Below are 19,529 nucleotides of genomic sequence, written 5' to 3'. Positions count from 1 at the left end.
TGAATTGTAAGGTGGTAGACATACACAAAGTATCATTTGTGCAGGACAGTGTTATGTGTTTTCTTGGCAACATTACAGTTGCAGTGAAGTTGCAGAACTAGTTTTGTGGTGAAGCCATATATATATACATATATATACCAGCTATGAGAAGCTTGCTGATAATCAGTATAACAGCACTCCCTCCTGTGTTACATGGCTTAATTAACAAAGAGTATACAGTTTTACTCAGATATTTGAAATAAACATATTTATGGTATTTATATATTTATAATATTTCCAAAATATTAATCATTTCACTTTATTCCCATTGTGAAGTTGTAAAGACGTTCTGATGTTAACTTGGACAATGATGTATTTTAAAATGGTTTTTAGACTTCCCTGTTTGGCTTCAGTGCAGAAACGTGCACTGCCATGTTACAGACCTAATGTGAGCTGAGCAGACAGCAATGAGAGATAAACCAGGAGGCCTGTTGTTTCTTCAGCCCGAGAGCCAGGTGAATGTAGATCTGTGGTGGGAGTGATGCTTATCATTGATTTTGCTGACTTCACCTGAAGAGAAAAAAATACACAGAGCTTTGAAAATAGTGACAAAGTTGATTCAGCACAGTGTCTGTCACAGACTGGTTTGCTTATGCATACTAAGCTGATTATTAAAGCACTGTTTTCAGCAGACCACTTAAGACAATTACAAAGTCGCCTAATACACCTTAAGATATATCAAGGATTAAAGGACTCATGTCTCAGCAGGATGCAGAAAAACTGGTCATGGCATTTATCTTTAGCAGACTAGACTACTGTAACGGGGTCTTTACAGGACCCCTAAAAAGTCCATCAGACGACTGCCGCTCATACAGAATGCTGCTGCTTGAGTCCTAACCAAGCGGCAACCTCCGGTCTAAAAATATGAGTCCAATGCGGAAGTGTTAAAAGCTGCAGTTCATCGAGGATCCGCTTGAGGCTGGCTCCGGAAGTACCGAAGTCACATACACATGAATGGGAAAAGACGATCTTTGCAGCATTAATAAACATGTTTACAGCCTGGTACAAAAGATGAGTGTTAGTCTGAATAGCTAATTTCTTGATGTCCTCTCACTGTGAGGGGGGTGAATTTTTTTTCTAATTCGGCAATTTCGAAGATATTGAGATTACTAGTCTTCCAATGAGAGACACAGCTGCCTGTGGGAACACTGCAGCTGTGGCTTAGGAGGCTCAAAGCCCGCCTCTTTACGTCACACTGGCTCGACAGAAGCAATATGGCTGCCGCAGCCGATTGGTCTCAAAACAGCTCTTCAGAAACAGATAGGTGACGTCCACGGATACTCCGTCCATATTTTTACAGTCTATGGTCCTAACCAGGACCAAAAAGTAGACACATCACTCCAGTTCTTAGATCCCTACACTGGCTTCCTGTCTGCAGAGAATAGACTTTAAAATCCTGCTGATGGGTTATAAAGCACTGAATGTTAGGCCCAAAACACATTGCTGATCTGCTGCTACTGTATGAACCATCTGGACCTCTGAGGTCATCAGGTACTGGTCTGCTTTCAGTCCCAAGAGTCAGAACGAAACATGGTGAAGCAGCGTTTAGTCATTATGCACCACATATCTGGAACACACTCCCTGAATGCTGCAGGTCCGCTACAACTCTCACCTCTTTTAAATCAAAGATTAAGACTTTTATTATTTGCCACTGCCTTCGTATCTTAGCTCATTTTAACCCACTTTAAATAAACATTTTAATGTCATTTTTAACATATTTCTAATTTTCCTTTTATTTTCTGTTTTATCAGATTTGTCATTTTAATTGTGTTCTTTTATGCTTGTCTGAATGTCTCCAATGCTTTTAATGTTTTAATGTAAAGCACATTGAGTTGCCCTCGTGTATGAAATGCGCTATACAAATAAAGCTGCCTTGCCTTGCCTTGCCTTGCCTTGTACAAACTGCACAACAAATTGCAATTTCATTGTAATATGAGCCACGCAATAAAATCATTGCGTAGATCTAAATTTATCACGATGGATGAGGAAAATTATTTTCGATAGCATAGAATGCAAACAGTTCAACTACTGGATGGAGATCTGAGTAAAACGAGCTGTCAGACAGCTTTGATCCCTTCAAATGGAGCTCAAGTAAGCTATCAGCTACTCTCAGATTAATTGGTGCCACTTTGGTGGTAAAAATATTTTTTTAAGGATTTATTTTGGATTCAGAGGGAACACAAGCAAATGTAAGTATTGTGCAAACCACAGCAAAGAGCAAATAGACATAAAACAGTTTGAGTTATTCCCACAGACTGCATGCACTCTTTCATACTTGTTCACCTCATCATTATTGAATAAACCCACATCACCTATTTTATTTGTAAGCAAACCTTTTCTCTGTGTAAGTCGTATGACTCCTTGTCCCATTTGTGCTGCAGATATTTGTTTGTACTGGGAAGCAGGGGTTGATATGCCAGATGTGCCTTCATGGTCCTGCAGAGACCCAAAAAATAAAAAATAACAAAGATTATCCACGTACAAACTATGTAATGATACACATTTAACCGTCACATTGAAGTGAACAGCAGCCAATTAAGCTAACCCGGTCCCCCTGTCTCACCTCGCAGACTGTGGCCCTCCTGATGTGTTGATATCATGAGTCTTCATCAGTCAGCTGAGTGTAAATGCTCCAAAGCGTCCAGGTCGACTGGAGCTCAGACACAGCAGTATGTGTTATGCCAGTCATACACGGTAACTATGACAGCAGCTGGAGCACGCGCAAGATGAATGAGAGGTTTCAAACGATGCAGAGAGAGAGAGAGAGAGGAGAGATAGAGAGAGAGAGAGAGAGAGAGAGAGAGAGAGAGAGAGAGAGAGAGAGAGAGAGTGAGAGAGAGAGAGAGAGAGAGAGAGAGGCTAATTAGTGGGGAGCTGGTGGAGAGGGACTGTAAAATGAGCTGCTGTGTGAAGACACCGATTCACACAAGTTCAAAGCTGAAAATGAGCTGGGGAAAAAAAACTGAGTTAGAGATCAAAATGTCCTCGCGCTGTTTGTGAGAAGAAAATAAGGGGAGTTGGAGGCAGCAGAAAAAGAGACGAGGATGAACACAATGTTCAGACACGCACACACATAACCAAGGTGACAGTAATGTATGCATGGAGTACAAGAAGTTTAAACATCAAACACAAGTGAAACAATGAGGGATAACATTTTTGAATTAATGAGGTCAAGGGCATGCAAGCTTCTGTTTTTGTTGCATACAGACAATTAGCCTATAGCCATGGTAACAGTTACCTGGAAACTTACCTGAGCAGCTTCAGCTATCAAACTAAATACAAACACATCAGTTAGTACAGAGAGATACACACACACACCCTGCTGTCTCAAGCCAAACTATAAGTTAACACTTAATCATAAAGCCTCAAACATACACTCATATTTTATGTAGTTATGAAACTATTCTATCAAATTTAACAAAAAGCCTAAACTGCTCTAAGCTTCTCTGTAACATTATGCTATCATGTAAAGTAATCTCCGTGTTTTAAGGTGGGATTTTTCAACACGATGGATCCTATCACCAAAGATTTGTTGAATGAATCTCATTGAGGCGATCTGACTTCATGAATGAACATCTAAGTCACAACACTCCCCTCTTGTGGTTAAAGATGGCTATGAAGGGGTTATGGTGCAACTTTTAATAATTCAAATCCCACTTCAGGATGAACAACTAAAGCACTCATGGAACTGGAATAGATTAAACTATAACAGATCATTATGTCATGATGTTTCTTGTACCATGATAAACTGAATTTACAGTGAAACAAATCCAATCCAATCTATTTCATTTATAAAGCACATTTAAAAAAAAAAAAAAAAAAATGTTTAGCAAAGTCCTGCACAGTGAGGTAAATAAGTTAAAACACACAGGACATAAAACACTGTAAGAAAATAAAATAGAATGAGATAAAATAATTATAATACAACTACGGAAGAGGATTAGGGCCACTGAAAAAAAATAAAATTAAGGTCAAAAATCTTTTTTTAAATTATAATTCTGAGAAAATAGTCAGAATTCTGAGATTAAAGTCAGAATTCTGAGATTAAAGTCAGAATTCTGAATTCTGAGAATAAAGTCAGAATTCTGAGATTAAAGTCAGAATTCTGAATTCTGAGAATAAAGTCAGAATTTTGAGAATAAAGTCAGAATTCTGAGATTAAAGTCAGAATTTTGACTTTAATCTCAGAATAACAATTTAAAAAAAAAAATTCAGTGGCCCTAATCCTCTTCTGTATAAAACACATGAAACACTTTTAAAAAATAGTTAAAAAACACACAAAAGTATAATAAATAATTAAAAAATAAATAAAATATATAGGTGTATAGGATTTTAAGAATAACAGCACTAAAACAGGTGGCTAAAAACCGTCTGAAACCGACCCCACCACAGATAATGAAATGGAAAGCAACTATTAATGAAATTCATAACATGGAAAGAATAACACATAGGATAAAGAATTTAAGCGATATTTTTGAGTCACGATGGGAACATCGATATAAAATGAAAAGAGATGAATGATAAATGTAGATGTGTGAGTACTTGAGTATTGTATTTGAGCTAGACACAGATGGTGGAGAACACAAACAGCGAAAAAACTAAAGGAGGGAAAAATATAAATATATATAATAAATACATTTACAGGCCTAAATAAAATTATATTAAATTTGCTCTATGCTTTTACTTTCCTTATTTATTTATTTTTTTGTCGATGTTATAGATCTTTTTCTTTGTACATTTACTTTAGAGTTTGTTTCTGCATTAGGTATCAAACCCTATGCTCATGGATGAGTTAAAAATGAATTGTTTATTTACAGAAGGTAGTCTTATACATATTATAAGCACACTCATCCATGCTAATGCTGAGATGCTGTTGTGTCTTTGTTTTGTTTTGTCTTGTTTTTTTTGTGTGTGTGTATGTATGAGTATTGACACTCTGCATTATATATTGAAAACTATTCAAGAAAACGTTTAAAAAATAAATAAATAAATGAAATAAAAACACTGTAAGAGCAAATGAAAATCAAATAAAAGAACAGACAGAGACCACACAACTCTCATGCTGGGTTAAAAGCCAAGGAGTAAAAATGTGTTTTAAGACAGGATTTAAAAGTCGTTAATGTTGGGGACAATGGGGGGGTTTCAGCCTGGTCCTAGGGACCACAAGAAGTTGCTGATCAGTAGACCTCAAAGACTGTTTACCTTTTAGAACTGGTGACATGAATCTAACATGTGGTACCTACATGTGACATAAACCCAATCCAAGCAAGTAATTACACAGGTTTAATTTTACGGGTGTTATGCAGAGTAAAAAAAGAAGATGACTATAACTGCAGTTGTTGTAAAACATAGCAAATAGTGATTCTTCATGTCTGACAACTCCCCACACAAGTGAATTAATTGTGTCTCCAAGCCCAGTCACATCTCAGTGCAGAGAGCCGCCTTCATGAATGAATTATGGGCAATAAAAGGTTTCCAGTCCAATTTGTTACTTTATTGTAAAGGAGACGTGTATATGGGATGGATGGCAGATACAAGGGGGATAAAATCAGGCAGATACCAAGGGGCATCCTGGTGTTCCACCTTTATTTGGGACTCCATTGATAATGTATGTATTCCATCTCTTAATATGTGACACTTTGCTTATGTCATCCTTAAATAGAGGACAAAAGTTTTTTATTTTCTGCATCAGTCAAAGATTTAGTCCAGTATGAAACAATTGTGTTAACACATAACATTTGTATTTACGATTGAACACTGATTGATTACGGTTAGAGAACTTCAACATGTGAAAACACAAAAAAGTCAAACACTGTTTTGTGTCCTGTTAGTGTCACTATCATTAATTAAGAGAGGAGGTAATGATGCATTTAAGATAATTAGGCTTGTTTTTATGTCCTGTTCAAAATGGCAGGGGAAGCTCACCAGTGAAGTCTCACAGGTGGATATTCCGTTGCTCTGCTGTGGGAATATACGTGCAAAGAAAGATGCTCTCTTTGGGATAGGTGTGGTTACAGTTGGATCTGACACATAAACACAGAAACAATGTGTGTGCATATTTGTCATGTATGCAATCGCATAAGTCAGGTGTCTATTCCTAATTTAAAGCCAATAGGCACATGTTTGAAAGGATGCATTGTATTATACGAGAGGATAAATAGATCCTTTGCTCTTGCGAAGACATAGAATGAAACAAGTAGTTAAAGCTCCTGCTGGTTATGAAACTGACTGTGATTAATACTTATGCTTCTATATGACCCACAAGAGCAAAAGAGACTATCTCTTTGTAGTTTTTTATAACACCTGTGAATTCTGCCACTGGGTGGGTGTTAGATAAAGGGATTAACTGCAGGCTGATAAAACATCCTCTTTACACATTTCTTGTCACTGAGATTCATGTTAAGCGATACGTTTGATTGTGAACGGACAGCAGGACAGGATGTTTTGTCAGAAGATGCAATTTCAGCACGCAGGGAAGACGACCAGCAAGGATATAAAAGGTTCAGCTCTGTCTGCAGGGGGGTACAAAATTTTTGAGGTGTACATTTGTCTAATTTGCATGATGGAATATTTTTGTTAAGTGTAATACTCAACTCTAAGACTTAAAGGTATTTAGTGGTGATTTTTTAGAAGAGCAGACTTGGTAGAAACCGAATATATTTATATTACATTATGTACATTATTTTTCAACTATGTTATATATCTTATTGCAGGTTTTCTATATATTTTCTAACTTCAGGAGATAATAAACCATGTTTAAGAAATACAAATACAGAACTGTGATATTTAAAGTAATTAAATCTTATACTTTGAGCTGATTAAACATGTACTGCTGTGTTCCTCACACTGGAGATGACATGATGTGATCACTAGTATCTCCCCTGCTAGCAGCCCTGTCACCGCTGATTGAGACAAACACCAGGAGTTCCCTCAGAGCTCATATTTTATTTTCCTCTTCTGCACCTGAAACCAGAAACACATTGACATCAGCAGGTGGAGTCTGAGCTTCTTCCCCAGGGTAAGTATCAAGCTTTTTTTTTAGATCTGTGTAATGGAAAGTGACTACGGTAACAGATCCCATGAGAGGAACCTGTTAAGAGGTCGCTGCATCACACTCACTCTAAGCCTGCTTGTTAGCGCTGACAATAAAGGGCTTTTTCCCAGTCTCTTGGGGTCATCTCACAAATACTGCAAACTTTGCTTTTGTAATAATCTCATAAATCCATTCTGTTAGTCTGCTTAAAGATCATCAAGCTGTTTTTATCTAGTCCATCCTTACAAGCTCTTTCAAACGTGATCATATATCAGACTGGTGTTGATGAAGCATTACTAACACCGTCTAGAACTTCTTAGAAATAGAGACCAAAGACTTTATACAAAGATGGACAACATGATCGCTCATCATAAGTAAAACCAAAACACTTGGAGCTTCCTGTTGAGAATGGCTTTAAGTCCTAAGCCCCGCCTCCTCTATGTTGACAGATAGGACATGAGTCAAATATTGCCTTGTCTTCTTTGACCCGGCTGTTGTCAATTATGATACTGTCATGAAAAAAACTGTCAGTCTCTGCCTCTCTGTGCTGTTATCAAACATCAGAAGAGAACATCTCACACTATGATCTACTAGCCCGTGTGTACACAGCACCACAGGAGCCCCATTTGTCAGCAGAGCTATCAGTCATAGCATCTAATCCCCCTTTCTAATAACTACTTAAAACTAAACTTGTCACAATAACTAATGCTTGGAGAAATCAACACAAGAACTGACGGTAATGACAGAAAGTATGTTGTTGTTTTCTTTTTTTAGTCAAGGTCTTTTTATTGTTTTTTTAACAATTATACAAAGGCAAACAAACATCAATGATGTATCATTTTTGGAACAATGAAACACCCAATGGAGCCCCTTTCCCAATGTGCCAATAAATAGATAAAATAAACAAAATACATATATGCATACATATACACACAAATAGATACACATACACACATTGATGCATGTACACACATAATAAGAATATATGAATAAATAAATGAATAAGTACAAAATAAATAAGGGAAATTGAATAAATAAGAGATTACCTGAAATGTTGTGGGGTCATCAGCTCTAATTAACAATATCCTTGGCGTCCATTTTTCCTATATACGTCAAGAAAGGTTGACAGATGTCATAAAATGTCTGGGCATTGCCTCTTATGGTGTATCGTATTTTCTCAAATGTCAAATGATGAATAATATCCTTTATCCATGATTTAAAAGTTGGAGGATATTTCTCTTTCCATTTAAACAGTATCTGTCGAAGTGCCAGGAGAGACCCAAAAGCTATCATAGTTTTTTCCCGGCGGCTGAGATGTAGATCAGGTGGTGCAACTCCAAAAAATTGCTGTTATAGGAGAAGGTTTTAAAGTCTTCAAGACATCTGTAAAAGTTGTAAATATCAATTTCCAAAACCTGCCTACTTTTGGGCAGGACTAAAACATATGTGAGAGGGTGCCTGGTGTTTGTCTGCATCGGTCACATATGGGATCAAAAGCAGGACGTATTTTACATAACTTGACTTTGGACCAGTGGAGGCGATGCAAAACCTTGAATTGAATCACAGAGTGTCTTAAGCAAGCATGTTTGAGAAAAATATATGTCTTTACTTCAACTTCTAAGTTTACTGCTTGGTTAAGTGTATTCCTTTTTATGGTTACAAGCACCTGTTTACTCCCTGGTGCAATTGCAAACCACATTTCAAGTTAGATAGGAATATGAAAGTATATAGAAAGACTTTAAATTCATGTTATCAGCAGAATAGAGGAGGAATGCCAAGAGGAAACATAATGAACATGTTTCTGAGGGATTTTTGATGTTTTGTCAATAAGTTATTGGAAGGTGTCAGATATCATCCCAGAGGAGTATTATGGTATCACTTTTGTCCAAAGAGACGAAGTGAATATGTGTTGTTCTTCAGAAAGAGAAATTTGATCCCTCTCTAGACAATAATGATGTATTCTTGAGTTGACCCTGTTCAGCCTTTATCTGGGATCATGCCATGAGCTGGACATCAAATGGATTCAAGTCAGAAACTGCAGAAAACACACACCTCATATTTGATTTTTGCATGTGATACCCTCTCTTCCCCTCTCGTGCTTCTTTTCTTTGAGCGCAAACCTCCTCACCTTTTATCCCCCTGGTTAGGCGTGACGAAACCTTAACTCTAACAAATTCTGAAAACCCTTCTCACTTGATTTATAGAAAGTACTTTCAAAGTCAACACAATTTTCAGCTAATGGATAGTAGAATAGGTAACGACTGCCAGGCACTATACTCTCATCCCCGCTGCTCCATTTATGCCGAGGAGCTGCGGAGGGGGTGGGTGCTTTGACTCGGAAACAGGCTTTATCCCTCTAAAAGTGGCTCTTTTGATGACAGTTTGGTGCACACGTATGCTGCACTTCCTCCTGAACGCAGGAAGTTTGTCCCATTTTAATACTCAAACCCATACAGGCCTATATCCCAGATAGATCTGTGCTATGAAAGCACATGAATAATGGAAGATGCCGTCTTTACAAGTTAAAAAAGACTCACAGTGCTGTTACGTAACAGTGGAATGAGTTATGAGGATAACAAATTAGGCGACGTGAGGCCGAGCACAGTCACATGCAGGACTAATCGGCTGCACTGAGCGAACAGAGGAGCACACTGCTCAGACTTCTCCTCTTAAATGTAACCTAAATGTTTTCTTTTTAACTATAAATGTTCTCTGGTTTCCCTTGGCAACTTCACCTCTTCTGAACATCTCCGCTTCCTGGTTACTGGCAAGGTCCATCCTCTTTGTATCTTGGTTTTAAACCTCACTTTGTTTCTGACAGATTAATCCTCGTAGGTTTATTATTCAGTGGTAAGTGTGTTTTTTAGATTTGATTTAAAGCTGCTGTTGGTAGGAATAGTGTAAAAAACTGTACTTTTTTCTGTTGGGTTTGGAGAAAGGGTCATAATACCCATCGGTACTCATCTGTAAGTGAAGTAATATGAGATTATGGTGAAATCTCTGTGTTTCCCAATACCTTTGTATCAAGCAATGTTATTATTCCCCTCGTTCCCGTTATCATGGACCAATCAGAGCTACTCCCAAACCCTCTGTCCTGACTGGTCGAGTGGCGGCCCCTACTACGCCCTGACTGGCTGGAAAGCCACTACTTCCTCACAGAACGCGCATAACGATCTTTTGTGGGCGGGGTTACGACAGCAGAGAGGGGAGGGGTAGTGTTGACATTCGAAAATCTCTCTCAGAACTGATGTTAAACATCACGACTACCAACAGCAGCTTTAACTCCCTCTTGCGCCTGTCTTATATTTTTGGTTAAGAACTTGGTAGAAGAAGAAGTAGAAGTAGAAGTAGAAGAAGAAGAAGAAGAAGTAGAAGTAGAAGTAGAAGTAGAAGAAGAAGAAGAAGAAGAAGAAGAAGAAGAAGAAGAAGAAGAAGAAGAAGAAGAAGAAGAAGAAGAAGAAGAAGAAGAAGAAGAAGAAGAAGAAGAAGAAGAAGAAGAAGAAGAAGAAGAAGAAGAAGAAGAAGAAGAAGAAGAAGAAGAAGAAGAAGAAGAAATAAGAAAGAAGAAGAAGACAAGAAAGAATATGAAGATTAAGAAGAGGCCAAAATACAGGCTGTACAGGTCATAAATCCTGACCCCTCCATGTTAACAGATGGAACATGGGTGAAACCTTAAAATTAAAATACATATAAAATAAGTTCTTCTCAAACATAGTTAGTTCTCATCATGAGGATTTATGATTGGTTATTCATTTTTCTGAGAAGTTTAGTTTGACTTTGTTATTTGATGTTAAAGATGATTGATTGACAGCTCTGTCAACAAATGAAGCTCCAGTATCCCGCATTTCTTTCCAGGATTAGCATAGTAGAGGAGGAATGGTGGGGGAAAACAAAATGAATACTAACACAAGAGTAATTAAACTTTCTATAACCGTGAGTGTCTTCTTTAAATCACCTCAGCAATCTGTTCTGCCACAGACTGTACTGACCGGATTGACCTCAGTGAGATGTGTGTTTTGGTTAGCTGAAGGGCCGTGACGTCAGTCATACGACTCCACCAGCCAGGTCGCTTCTGCTCATGCCTTGGCTCCACCAGTGCAATATATCAGCGCCCATCGAGGCAGTTTTATGGCTTCACATCACACAATGGGAGGAGCATGGAGGTGCAGTGTCCATATTAATATACTGTCACCCACACCGACTACTTTCACAGACTTGTAACTTAGATAAACTATTGTTTGTAATGTATACCTTTTTCAGTGCATATATATGCAGTTGAAAGTGTGAACTGTTTGGAGAAGATTACTGTTGTCTTGTGTTTTCTTCAGAGACTCAGAAATCTGACATTTAAAGCATTAGCTACAAATAACAGCTTTTATTTGCTGTAATACAAAGAATACTGATAATGTTAGAAGTCTGACGTGTCGTTTTAGAAATCAACAAAAGCTTCATATCTTGTGCAGCTTTTGCAGTGTTTGAAATAAAGGATTGTCTGGCCTGGCTCTCCTTTTAAGCAGCATGATAAGAAATGTGTAATTTAAATATCATCATTCTGGAGAAGTCGAAAACAGTCTGTTAAAGTGTTATTCGACCAAACAGCCACATTTCTGTCTCTAAATGATGCCAAAGTGAACCAGTTTAATTGTTTCCACACACATGGAAGCAGGTTGTGCAAGTGGAGCATGAAGTAAGTAGTGTTTGAGGAAACAACCACCTCATGCCTGACACTTAAAATAACCTGAGAGTATCACATGTTTTGTCCTCCTACTTGTTGTGATTTATTCTGGTACGAGTAGTAAGAGATGGTCTTCCATCTTCTTCTGCAGTACATGAACAAGATGTTCAGGATAAAGATAGAGTACAGAGCAGAACAGGATGGCAGATCACTGGCTGAACAGGGGGCGAAAAAGCGGAAATATTGATCATCTTATTGGCACTGCAGGAAACGATCAATCACGTGACGGCACATGGCTGTATGCTGGGGGTTAACTATGGCTTCATGAGCTGGACTATGTAACTGCATTGTCACAGCCATGTAGAGCAGGCCAATGTTCAGCACTCTCTCTTAAAAAGCTGATTGCAGATGAACTTGTTTTTTCTTAATGGTACTGCTCTGACTTTAAAGCTTCTGTGAGGACTCTTAAACTGGTCATGGAATAGACTGAGAATAACACTAATGCCTCCTAAAGACTTATAAAAGCAAGACTGAGAGTTTCCATGTGATCATTTTTAAAGCTTAAAAGTGCTGTGAGGGGGTAGGTGTCAAGACAAGACAATTCACAGCATGCTGCAGATAAAGCCTTTTAAAATGATCCACTGCTAAGCTACCCAGTGAGTGATTCATTTGAAGATGAAAACAGAAAAAGAAAACATTTTGTGACAGAAAAAACAACACACAGATACAAATTGAAAACTCCTCACAGTAGCTTTAATCTCAGAATTCAAATTATATCATCTCCACCTTCCACTCCACAAGATGAAGTCAGAATTCAGGGATTAAATGTAGATATGGAAGTAAGAATATTGAGAAAAAATAGGAACGTTGACTTTATACCCAGAAGTCTGAGGGTGCTTTCACACCAGTAGCTTGTTTGCTTTGTTACTATTCAGATGATGAACTGATTAAAGGCTGAATCGTTCCATTTGGTCTTCTTCTGTTCACACTATGCTACTTTTTTTCTAGGCTGCATAAACATTACACAGAAGTGACAGCATGGACAAAGACGACACCAGACAGAGTGATAAAGCAGCAGAGGAACTTATAGCAAGTTGAAAATTTGTGAATATGTTGGTACCATTTCCCTGTAATACGTTTTAAAAGTGCTACATAAATACATTTTTTCTCACTTACTTACTTACTACAATAGTAAAGTGGGCCAAAGCACACACCATCACAGTGCCGTCCTTGCATTGTTAAAAAATGCTTTGCACACTGGTTCAATTTGTCAGAATACCTCCATGTTTCTAGAGCACAGAATTCCGGAAGCCTCCCCCACTGTTGCCAAGCTACAGAGTCGTGTTTATTGAATTGAAATGGCAAATTATATGTTTTGGTCCGAAATCTGACCCAGGAAGTTTGAAATGGGACAAAAAAACAGAGCATGATGTTTCTGTTTAGTAAGAGTTACATCTATTATGCTTCTTTTAGGCGATTCCTCACTCAGTGATGTCACCATTTGAGCAAATCTCAGGTCCCTCCTGATTAGTTCTAGTGTGACTTTTTAAAATTAGCCTTTCAGAGCAGCCTGCTGTTTCATCCTGGGCTTAACACGTTCACTTCATCATTTGAAACTTTGGCCTTGTTTAGTTCTGACATCCAACAATTCAACTTAAAGCTGCTGTTGGTAGGAATGATGTAAAAAAACGTAACTTTTTTTCTGCTGGGTTTGGAGAAAAGGTCATAATGCCCATCGGTACTCATCGGTAAGTGAAGTAATTTGAGACTATTTCAAAATCTCTGTGTTTTCCAGTGCCTTTGTATCAAGCAATGTTATTATTCCCCTCGTTCCCGTTATGACGGACCAATCATAGCTCATCTCCGATCCTCTGTCCTGATTGGTTAAGGGGCGGCCCCTACCACGTCCTCCGATTGGTTATGAGTCCGGCACTGTCATGACTGCACACGCCGATCTGTGTTGGGGGGCTAAGAGGAAATCTGGTTGGGAGGGATTGTGTTGACATTCAAAGTCCCTCTCTCTGAAAAGTTGTTTACTCTGTGACTACCAACAGCAGCTTTATTATCTGTAAAAAATGAAAAAGCATAAAGCCACCTCTTTGAAGTCAGAGTGCTGAGTTTAAGGTCCAAATTCTGAGAACAAGAACAGAATTCTGAGCTTTTACTCAGGACTTTATTATGTAAAAAAAAAACAGTCACATGTGGCCGTGAGCCTTTTTCAGGACAGGAAACTCCAAACATGATGATCATGATAGGTGTGATTGAGAGAAGGCTTTATTTTAGGCTCTGTACTTCATGAAGGCATGAGTATGTGTTCTTAGATAAACTTTAGAAGAGGGTCGTGGAGGAGAAAGCATAGTGTCAGCACTGAGTGATGCTTGGTATGGCTCTGACCGCTGTAGCATTCATTACTCATATCCTAATTAGACCGCGGCCCCTCCTCGTGCTTTGGGGACTTTTTAGGTGAAGGCACCTCTTGTCTCACCCCACAGCAAAATGCAGAACATCCAACTCCATCTATCTTTCAACTGCACGCCTTTGTGACAGATGTCTCTAAGTCAAGACAACACTGTTGGTCTGCACTGAAGCGATTCATAATCTGAGAGTTTTATGGTTTTTAATAAAGGGAAAAAAAGACTTGTCAAAGGCACAGACACTGCCAGCGTGAGGTTGAAACAGACACCCACCAATTCACTTAACACTGGAAATCAATGCAAAGTTGATTACCAGACTATAATGGCTCCTAATATTTCTGAAAATGGCGTTCATTGAACAGCTTTGGAATTGGCCCCAAAGTTTGGTGGGAGGAGAGAACAAGGGCAGAAATTAATAGAGAACAAAGCATGCTGGGAGGAAAATTAGAGGTCCTAGATCTGCAAACTGGTAATGATGACATGACAGGGAAATAGAAAATGAATGTATTAATCTGAGGATGGAAGTAGATTAAGTTCTGAAGGTCATTTTTTAGTGTCCAGGATTTTTTTTACCATTGATTATTTTATGGCAATACCCAACTCAGGAGATGTGTCAGCTTAATCAGATTTGGCTGAATATGTAGTTTTGACCCGTTTTCAGACATGACACTCTGTGACGCCATATTTCTTGGCTGCTTGCGAGTTGTTTAGCCACTGCTGCACTGATAACTTTTTTCTCATAACTCCGCCTCAGTTGTTGAATACATTGGTCTGCTTTTGAGTCACATCCTTCCAGACTATCACTGTCTCTCTCCATCTTTCATCCCGAAGTCGCTGTAGTTGTGAGCAACGGCTGGCCTCAGTCATGAGGGGTAAACTCGCTTTACGGATAAGCAACACAGTCCACTGTCATGAACGAATAATGGCATTTAATTACTAAATGTCAAAATATCAGACAATACCACTTTTTTGATGTATTCAAGAAAAAAAAAACGGACTTATATCCAGCTAAAGCTGGGGTTGGTAGTCAGATTTAGAGACACTTTTTGTTATACTGGTAACAATGATATTTATGTCCTGATGGCAATCAATACATAAAGTGTTCTTAAAAAAGAGGTAAGAAAAGCCGCTATCTACAGCCGGAGTAAACCTGGGAAAACACCAACCAATCCCTGCCATCAGGAGCCAAATTTAGAAACCAATCACATCCTGTGTTGCCGTTCTGCCCGCCTCCTGTGCGTACATTTCATGTTTGTTTGTGTTTTCTAACTTTCACTATGATAATGTTTTGGTGTTTTCTTACCGCTGAGTGAGACATGAGTTGACGTAGTGCTGAGGACCGGTTATGAATCAGTCACGATCATATGGTCGCGAATCAGCGGCACTCATGCATGTGAGCTGGGGCGTCATTTGGATGAGCTCCGAGGGGAGGGGGGGAGGGGTTAGATGAAGTCCAGAGGAAATGCTACATTCAAATTCATGCTAGTTTTCCGTGGCTACCAACCCTAGCTTTAATGCGGTATATTTCAAGTTTATAGTTTGAGCCACGTCCCATCTGTTTATATGGAGGAGGTGCGGCTCATATACTATATATATGATCCAGTCAGTAGAGGGAGCTGAAATATTTTAGCTTCACCTTTGGGGAGCTGTTCTGTACTTCATCCTTGTGTGTACAGTTTATTGTATGGAACTTAGAGGGGGAAATAATTAGCTTAAGTTAGCGGCAGCTTTGCTCACAGCTCCTGATGGCTGCTGAAGAGGGTTCAGTGCCAGTTTCTTCTTACATTTCAGTCATGTTCAGACTTTCTTTGTGAGTTTACAGCCTGCCAAGCTGTCACTCCTGCATCTTTATGTGTTCAATGATGTGACTCAAACAAGTAAGGAGATTTAATCAACAAAATGCCAACTGATGTAGCTGATGAACTGAATAACAGTTATAATGTTAGGTATTTGGAGAGTCCTATAAAAAGGCCTTTTATCTACTGACCTACTTAGTTGCATTGTATACCATTAAACTCACATGGAGAAACAAAGGGAGAATGTATAGACCTGACATCATCATAACAAAGCTGTGAAACTGTGTTGTAATCCTGGCAGATTGAATTAGACAGTTTAAATAACACTTTGTGTTCAGTGAATGTGGGCTGGCTTGCTGTATGGTAGAGGGTGCCTGAATTCTCACTGGGCCAGTGTCATTGCCCTTATCTCTCTGAAATAATGAATATTGTTGGTCACAATGGAATTTAAAAAGTCGGCTATTATGTGTGTGGGATTCCTCAATTTATGCTATTAGTCTTTTGCCCTATATTAGTCACAATGTGGGTGCACTAGAGAGGTTTTGCAGCCCATGTCTAAACATCACATTTGGTGTTGCATTTTAGCCAAGTGCCAGGGAGCAGTATCAGACAGTGAGTCAAAGCTTGATACTATTGTAATATGTGATCAACACATCAACTGACTACAAGGCTGATATTCAGTACACCTACCCATTCTTATAAAACTTGTATCTGGATATAATTGCTATCCATAAAGTTGCCTGATATAGTGTTTCAAAGCTGTTTGAATAGTTTTACAGCCAGAACTGCTCATGTTTCTCTACACGTGTGTGTTTGTTTGGCTTTAATGAAGTCTTTGGTTATGACTTGGTTGACTTGGTTCCCTGCAGCTGTTCATTCGCTCTAAGCAGTGCCAAACAATGCTCATTCTCCCGCTCTGATTGGTGGACATGTTGGCTGTGGGCATGCTGGGTGAAGGGCAGTGGATGTTTTTTTAATGCTCTAACTTGACTTGGTGACAGACATACATAAAAGGACTCTGACAGTTGAGAACCCCTGAGATGCATTTAATACAACTTGGGATAAAGCATTTTAAGTAATGCCTCTTATATTGATTCACCTAAAGGGATCATTACAACAGGTTAAAATGTTTCCTTACATTACATTACTATAACTGACCCACCATTACATTGACTTATTTAACCCTCCTGTTACCCTCACATTTACTAACATATTTTATCCTTGGGGTCAATTTGACCCCAGCAAGTTAAACCTCCAGAAGCTGATTGTTACCCAGGTTTATGTGTCAGGTACTTTGTTTCTTTGTTGACTACCTAAGTAGCCTTTTAAATACAATATATTTCAAGCATAAACACAATTTAAAGCATTCAGAAGGACTTTATTTTTAAAACAGAACATCAAACTGCTGCAAGTTTGTCATGCTCTCGTCGGCCCTGCCTTGTTTCTATGTAATCAAAACATATGACACATCATTGAATGTCTTTAGAGACATGGAGGCTGAAAACATTATATCTCAATATAAAGGTTAGCTGTTCAATCCCAGCTCCTGCAGTCACATGCAGAAGTGTCCTTGGTTATAGTAACCTCAATATCATCCACAACAACCAAAACAAATGTGTGTAAAATGTTGTTATTTCTTATGTTATATATACAGCTAAAATAGCCTGGGGTCAAATTGACCCTAAGGAACAGGAAATTGGAACATAACAACATTTCAATTTTACGTTTTCCCAGTTGTCCCCATTAAAATCGGAAAAGGCATTAAATATGAAACCAAAAAAATTATGTTAGTCATTAATTTAGAGACGATAAACATTGAATGGGGTCCAATTGACCCCAAGGATAATAGGAGGGTTAATAACCATGCACATTGAGTCATACTTCATTATTAACAACACCAGCAAAACTTGCATACAATAGTTTTTTTGCCACATAAACTCAAAGTACTTCATTCGCGCTCCTATATTATGAGTGGAAACCATTTGGGCTTATGTATTTTTGATACCTTATGGAAAACACCAATGTTCGGAAATACACACCACAGTCAGTGGGATATCCACTCCTATTAACAAGAGTCATAAGGGTAGACTGATGTGTGTAGGCATTTATTTTTTAAAGTTACTAATTAATATTACATAATCCACTTATCTCAGCACAGTTTATCACTCTCACTGTCACCTTTCAACTCTATTAAAATTCATTTTAATATCCTCAGTCTAATTGAAAAAAGTAGCACTTCTTCTAATAGATCCCTGGCTTAATAAATTACACTGTGCACATTACTTTAAAGGGTCAGTTTACCTAAAATGTGTATGTATCAAATTGGGTGTCCAGGTTGTTGCTATGTGGAAAAAAAGCCTCTTTAAATATCATAATATACACATGAGATAATATATGAATGCCATTTCCAAATGATAGCACACACAGGTCATGCATACTTCACACTCCCACATGTGTGAGCTAATAAAATGTGTACAGTTAAACCACAGAAACCATGAGTGAGACTGGAACCAGTCCATTTATCTCTGTGCATCTTAAATCAAGTTATTTTTTTCCCCACTAGAAGAAAACAGGCTTTTAAAAACTCACAAGGGAGCCACTTCACGCCGGCCGCAGCCAGGGCAATCAAAAAGAAGTATTCTAATGATCCCTGACAAAATTGTCAGACGATATCCTCCAGGGTGCTATGATACTTTACATTACAGTAGACAGATCGATAGGGAGGATGACACGAGAGGCCTCTGCAGAAGGAGCGAGCTGGAGAGCCTGCAGTGCACCGCTCAGGCCCGTGATCATTCCACGACGAGTTTATCTGACCTCACAGGACACATCTAGAGGTATAACAGCACACACATGTACGAATTAAGTTACTTAAATAACTACATCCACCTCTTGTCAGTAGCTGTGTCCTGGATGTACGCTGGGTGTTCTGCAGCTTTGTGTGTGTGCACCTGGCACTGTAAATGTGTTAGCAGGTACACGATGTGTGCAGTAATTGAAAAATTGACAGGCTCCCCTGAAAAATCAATGAGGAATTCTTTACAGTGGGCCTTTAAACAGTGACACAGCAAAATTAGAATGCCGTGGGAAGAAAGTCAATCAGGAAACATTTTGTTTCAAAGTGGCCCACGTCCCCAGGAACCAGTTATCACAGACAACTGACAAGACCTGGGCGCCACAAAACTAGGTCATTAAAGTGGATTAATGCTGTAATTCAGAGATGAACACACAACCCAACCCCACTAATGAACCCCTCCAGTCTCTTATCAAGCTCACTGCGCTGTGGTTAATATTGTTTACTCAAACCTCGGCGTTTGCTTCCTTGATGTTGCACTGCTTAAAAGAAGCTCTTAATAAGAAGTCTGACACATCAAGTTCACTTGTAACTGCTCTGATATTAATGTGAAGTAATCCAAGCCCAAACTGTACTGGACTTTAAAGTGGATACTTGTCTATAAATTCTGATGGGAAACACTCTGCTGCAGAGTTCTGCTACATGTGCTGACTGCAGACAGTGCTGAGATGGTTATGAACAAGTCAGTCAGTCCCTTTTTATCTGCATTATACTTTCT

The 19,529-nt window shown here is 38.7% G+C and overlaps 1 long non-coding RNA gene across 3 annotated transcripts in view; it reads right to left on the bottom strand.

Moving 5' to 3' along the window:
* Positions 1–462: 462 nt before the first annotated feature.
* LOC117820173 overlaps positions 463–19,529 on the bottom strand; it is a 185,378-nt gene continuing 166,311 nt past the window's right edge. The window contains exons 1-4 of one of the 3 annotated variants that reach the window (XR_004632710.1): positions 3,290–3,304; positions 2,603–2,749; positions 2,373–2,475; positions 463–549 (exon numbers count right to left, since the gene is read on the bottom strand). This is a non-coding gene — a long non-coding RNA (uncharacterized LOC117820173). Of the gene's footprint in view, positions 550–2,372; positions 2,476–2,602; positions 2,758–3,289; positions 3,305–19,529 lie in introns of those variants that run through there. The other 2 variants (XR_004632711.1, XR_004632709.1) reach the window with 2 other exon arrangements.

Source organism: Notolabrus celidotus, chromosome 10 (assembly GCF_009762535.1).
Source record: "Notolabrus celidotus isolate fNotCel1 chromosome 10, fNotCel1.pri, whole genome shotgun sequence".
NCBI lineage: Eukaryota > Metazoa > Chordata > Actinopteri > Labriformes > Labridae > Notolabrus > Notolabrus celidotus.
This window is presented reverse-complemented; position numbering and strand designations above follow the sequence as displayed.